At 51.7% G+C, this 5,000-nt stretch overlaps 1 non-coding gene across 1 annotated transcript in view; it reads right to left on the bottom strand.

The window, feature by feature from the left end:
- LOC124563745 overlaps positions 1-17 on the bottom strand; it is a 1,910-nt gene extending 1,893 nt beyond the window's left edge. The window contains exon 1 of the ribosomal RNA XR_006970295.1: positions 1-17. This exon is cut by the window's left edge and continues 1,893 nt beyond it. This is a non-coding gene — a ribosomal RNA (small subunit ribosomal RNA).
- Between the last annotated feature and the right edge of the window lie 4,983 nt (positions 18-5,000).

The raw sequence follows: 5,000 nt of genomic DNA, 5'->3' as shown, positions 1-5,000 counted from the left end.
GCAGGATCAACCAGGGAGCTGCGTCAACTAGAGCTGAGCAGCCGGCCGCCCGGGAGTGTGTCCCGGGGGCCCGCGCGAACACGCAAGCGTCCGCTCAATTATTCTGCAAACAGGAGGAGGCTGAGCTCCCCTGCACGATACACCTCGAAACCCTCTCAGGTCCCGGCGGCGCGCAGCGCCGTCCTAAGTACTTGGTCGGGTTCGAGAGAGGCGCAATCGCCCGGAGTTTGGCGAGTAGACGCTTTAGGTGCGACCACCCGTGCTCCCAACTGAGCTTGCCGCTGCCGACAGAGGCCCGGGAGCGTGCTGTCGTGGCATTGCCGGCGGGAGACAACACGCGCCACCTACGGTGGCCGGCAGCTCCAACGCCAGCGCCACAGAAGGACAAAAGCCCCACTTGGGTGCCGAAGCGAACTCTCCCAGCACAGCGCACGCGCCAACACGTCCGCACAGCTGCGATACAAACCACCTGCGAGAACCGCAGAGGCGACCGAGTAGCAGACGGCGTCGCGGCGCCGAGCGCCGGGCGGCGGCGCATCCTCAGCGCACACAGTCCTCAATCGGACCAGCACACTGCAGATGTCCACCGCGCTTCGCACCGGGCCCGCGAGGACCTACTTTGGCCGCACGGCGCCGCGTGCAGGGTGCGCCGGCGCGCAGCTGCGCCGCCTGCCGCCTCCGTCGGCCGGCGCGCCTGCCACTGGCCGCCCCCACCAGCCGGCTGTAGCGCGTGCGCCCACGCACCGCGCGGCCAGCACGCCGGGAGGCCCCCCCTCACCGGCCGGGGACGGTCCCACCCAGCCACCGCCGCGTATCGCTTCACACCCACATGCCATTCACGTTCGTGGGCATGGTGGGTATCGCTGAAACAACCGGTTGGTAGCTCAACCGATCGTCGCCATCACTGATTCACCTCTAGCGAGAACAACCGCACCACAACGGTTTACCAGTTGTTCATTTGCGTAACGTCACCAGCAAACGTAGACGTCCATCGCCATTTGCAAATTCAACGATTGTTGCATGCCTGTGTCAGGTGTCACGACACACTATGTCTGCCCACATACACGCAACAACATGTGCACGCTTCGCGAACACGTGGAAGGTGGCCCCCGTACGTATGCGATGTCCATTGCGCGAACGACTGTCAACCGGCCTCTGTCGCATGTCGCAGATGTGGAACGCAGTGCACCATGCTGTCACGGTGTGTGAGAAGAGACGACTACGTCTGACAACACGCGCCACTACATCAACAGACGGCTCATGCTGATCGCCATCCAGGGCATACCACACTGCAATCCGGCTCTTATAGGGAGACGACACATAGCTGAGTGCACAACAGTTGGACCGCATGGTTCGCCGTTGTTGGCGCAGTCGTTGTACGGTCACATGTACCACGATGTATCATTCAGTACATGAGGACCAATGTGCAGTACAGTGTGTGATTTGGACGTACAACATCAGCGGACAGTTGACACAGGCCGTACCACAGCGTAGGCTAAGTGCTTCGCCATGCGAATGCCAATGAACAACTGCGAAGGGCATTGAGCATGTACGTCCTGCTGCCATCCACATTACAGTGTATCGCTGCAAGGTGTTTAACATGAAGCGATACACTGGGGACCAGGCAGTGCGAGTAGCAAACTATATTGCGGGGGTTGCAGTTAGGCAACACTACACTAATTTAACGCGTCGTATGACAATTACAGAGCGGGTTAAGGCCCAACGTGTGTTGGGTTAAGGCCCAACGTGTGTTGGGTTAAGGCCCAACGTGTGTTGGGTTAAGGCCCAACGTGTGTTGGGTTAAGGCCCAACGTGTGTTGGGTTAAGGCCCAACGTGTGTTGGGTTAAGGCCCAACGTGTGTTGGGTTAAGGCCCAACGTGTGTTGGGTTAAGGCCCAACGTGTGTTGGGTTAAGGCCCAACGTGTGTTGGGTTAAGGCCCAACGTGTGTTGGGTTAAGGCCCAACGTGTGTTGGGTTAAGGCCCAACGTGTGTTGGGTTAAGGCCCAACGTGTGTTGGGTTAAGGCCCAACGTGGGTTGGGTTAAGGCGCAACGTGGGTTGGGTTAAGGCCCAACGTGGGTTGGGTTAAGGCGCAACGTGGGTTGGGTTAAGGCGCAACGTGGGTTGGGTTAAGGCGCAACGTGGGTTAGGTTAAGGCGCAACGTGGGTTAGGTTAAGGCGCAACGTAGGTTAGGTTAAGGCGCAATATAGGTTAGGTTAAGGCGCAATATAGGTTAGGTTAAGGCGCAATATAGGTTAGGTTAAGGCGCAATATAGGTTAGGTTAAGGCGCAATATAGGTTAGGTTAAGGCGCAATATAGGTTAGGTTAAGGCGCAACGTAGGTTAGGTTAAGGCGCAACATAGGTTAGGTTAAGGCGCAACATAGGTTAGGTTAAGGCGCAACATGGGTTAGGTTAAGGCGCAATATAGGTTAGGTTAAGGCACAATATGGGTTAGGTTAAGGCACAATATGGGTTAGGTTAAGGCACAATATGGGTTAGGTTAAGGCACAATATGGGTTAGGTTAAGGCACAATATGGGTTAGGTTAAGGCACAATATGGGTTAGGTTAAGGCACAATATGGGTTAGGTTAAGGCACAATATGGGTTAGGTTAAGGCACAATATGGGTTAGGTTAAGGCACAATATGGGTTAGGTTAAGGCACAATATGGGTTAGGTTAAGGCACAATATGGGTTAGGTTAAGGCACAATATGGGTTAGGTTAAGGCACAATATGGGTTAGGTTAAGGCACAATATGGGTTAGGTTAAGGCACAATATGGGTTAGGTTAAGGCACAATATGGGTTAGGTTAAGGCACAATATGGGTTAGGTTAAGGCACAATATGGGTTAGGTTAAGGCACAATATGGGTTAGGTTAAGGCACAATATGGGTTAGGTTAAGGCACAATATGGGTTAGGTTAAGGCACAATATGGGTTAGGTTAAGGCACAATATGGGTTAGGTTAAGGCACAATATGGGTTAGGTTAAGGCACAATATGGGTTAGGTTAAGGCACAATATGGGTTAGGTTAAGGCACAATGTGGGTTAGGTTAAGGCACAATGTGGGTTAGGTTAAGGCACAACGTGGGTTAGGTTAAGGCACAACATGGGTTAGGTTAAGGCACAACGTGGGTTAGGTTAAGGCACAACGTGGGTTAGGTTAAGGCACAACGTGGGTTAGGTTAAGGCACAACGTGGGTTAGGTTAAGGCACAACGTGGGTTAGGTTAAGGCACAACGTGGGTTAGGTTAAGGCACAACGTGGGTTAGGTTAAGGCACAATACGGGTTAGGTTAAGGCACAATACGGGTTAGGTTAAGGCACAATACGGGTTAGGTTAAGGCACAATACGGGTTAGGTTAAGGCACAATACGGGTTAGGTTAAGGCACAATACGGGTTAGGTTAAGGCACAATACGGGTTAGGTTAAGGCACAATACGGGTTAGGTTAAGGCACAATACGGGTTAGGTTAAGGCACAATACGGGTTAGGTTAAGGCACAATACGGGTTAGGTTAAGGCACAATACGGGTTAGGTTAAGGCACAATACGGGTTAGGTTAAGGCACAATACGGGTTAGGTTAAGGCACAATACGGGTTAGGTTAAGGCACAATATGGGTTAGGTTAAGGCACAATATGGGTTAGGTTAAGGCACAATATGGGTTAGGTTAAGGCACAATATGGGTTAGGTTAAGGCACAATATGGGTTAGGTTAAGGCACAATATGGGTTAGGTTAAGGCACAATATGGGTTAGGTTAAGGCACAATATGGGTTAGGTTAAGGCACAATATGGGTTAGGTTAAGGCACAATATGGGTTAGGTTAAGGCACAATATGGGTTAGGTTAAGGCACAATATGGGTTAGGTTAAGGCACAACGTGGGTTAGGTTAAGGCACAACGTGGGTTAGGTTAAGGCACAACGTGGGTTAGGTTAAGGCACAACGTGGGTTAGGTTAAGGCACAACGTGGGTTAGGTTAAGGCACAACGTGGGTTAGGTTAAGGCACAACGTGGGTTAGGTTAAGGCACAACGTGGGTTAGGTTAAGGCACAACGTGGGTTAGGTTAAGGCACAATACGGGTTAGGTTAAGGCACAATACGGGTTAGGTTAAGGCACAATACGGGTTAGGTTAAGGCACAATACGGGTTAGGTTAAGGCACAATACGGGTTAGGTTAAGGCACAATACGGGTTAGGTTAAGGCACAATACGGGTTAGGTTAAGGCACAATACGGGTTAGGTTAAGGCACAATACGGGTTAGGTTAAGGCACAATACGGGTTAGGTTAAGGCACAACGTGGGTTAGGTTAAGGCACAACGTGGGTTAGGTTAAGGCACAACGTGGGTTAGGTTAAGGCACAACGTGGGTTAGGTTAAGGCACAACGTGGGTTAGGTTAAGGCACAACGTGGGTTAGGTTAAGGCACAATACGGGTTAGGTTAAGGCACAATACGGGTTAGGTTAAGGCACAATACGGGTTAGGTTAAGGCACAATACGGGTTAGGTTAAGGCACAATACGGGTTAGGTTAAGGGACAATACGGGTTAGGTTAAGGCACAATACGGGTTAGGTTAAGGCACAATACGGGTTAGGTTAAGGCACAATACGGGTTAGGTTAAGGTACACATTGTTGTAAGGAAAGGTGTTTTGGGGGGGGGGGGGGGGCCGGTTTGTTGATTGTGATTATCGTAAGTAAATGACTGCGGCATCATCTGATTTGCCACGTCAGGGTGCACCTTTGGCTCATAACAGGCGGCGCTCTGATTCCATGCTTGTGGCAGACCTGTGTCTTTCATTCCTGCCATTGTTTGTGTGCTGTGACAGGAGGCAGTTTTGTGATGTTGGGTGTACCCCTGTGTAGGACATGTGTGGGTGTTGGTGGCTTAGCTGAGCAATGGTGGTTGTCGGAAGGGTGGGATATTCTGTTTTGTGAGTGGACCTCCCGGTCTGGTTATGATAGTGTGGATAGTCTAATGTGGCGGAGAGGATGCACTGGGTG

This window comes from Schistocerca americana, unplaced genomic scaffold (genome assembly GCF_021461395.2).
Source record: "Schistocerca americana isolate TAMUIC-IGC-003095 unplaced genomic scaffold, iqSchAmer2.1 HiC_scaffold_124, whole genome shotgun sequence".
Classification (NCBI taxonomy): domain Eukaryota; kingdom Metazoa; phylum Arthropoda; class Insecta; order Orthoptera; family Acrididae; genus Schistocerca; species Schistocerca americana.
This window is presented reverse-complemented; position numbering and strand designations above follow the sequence as displayed.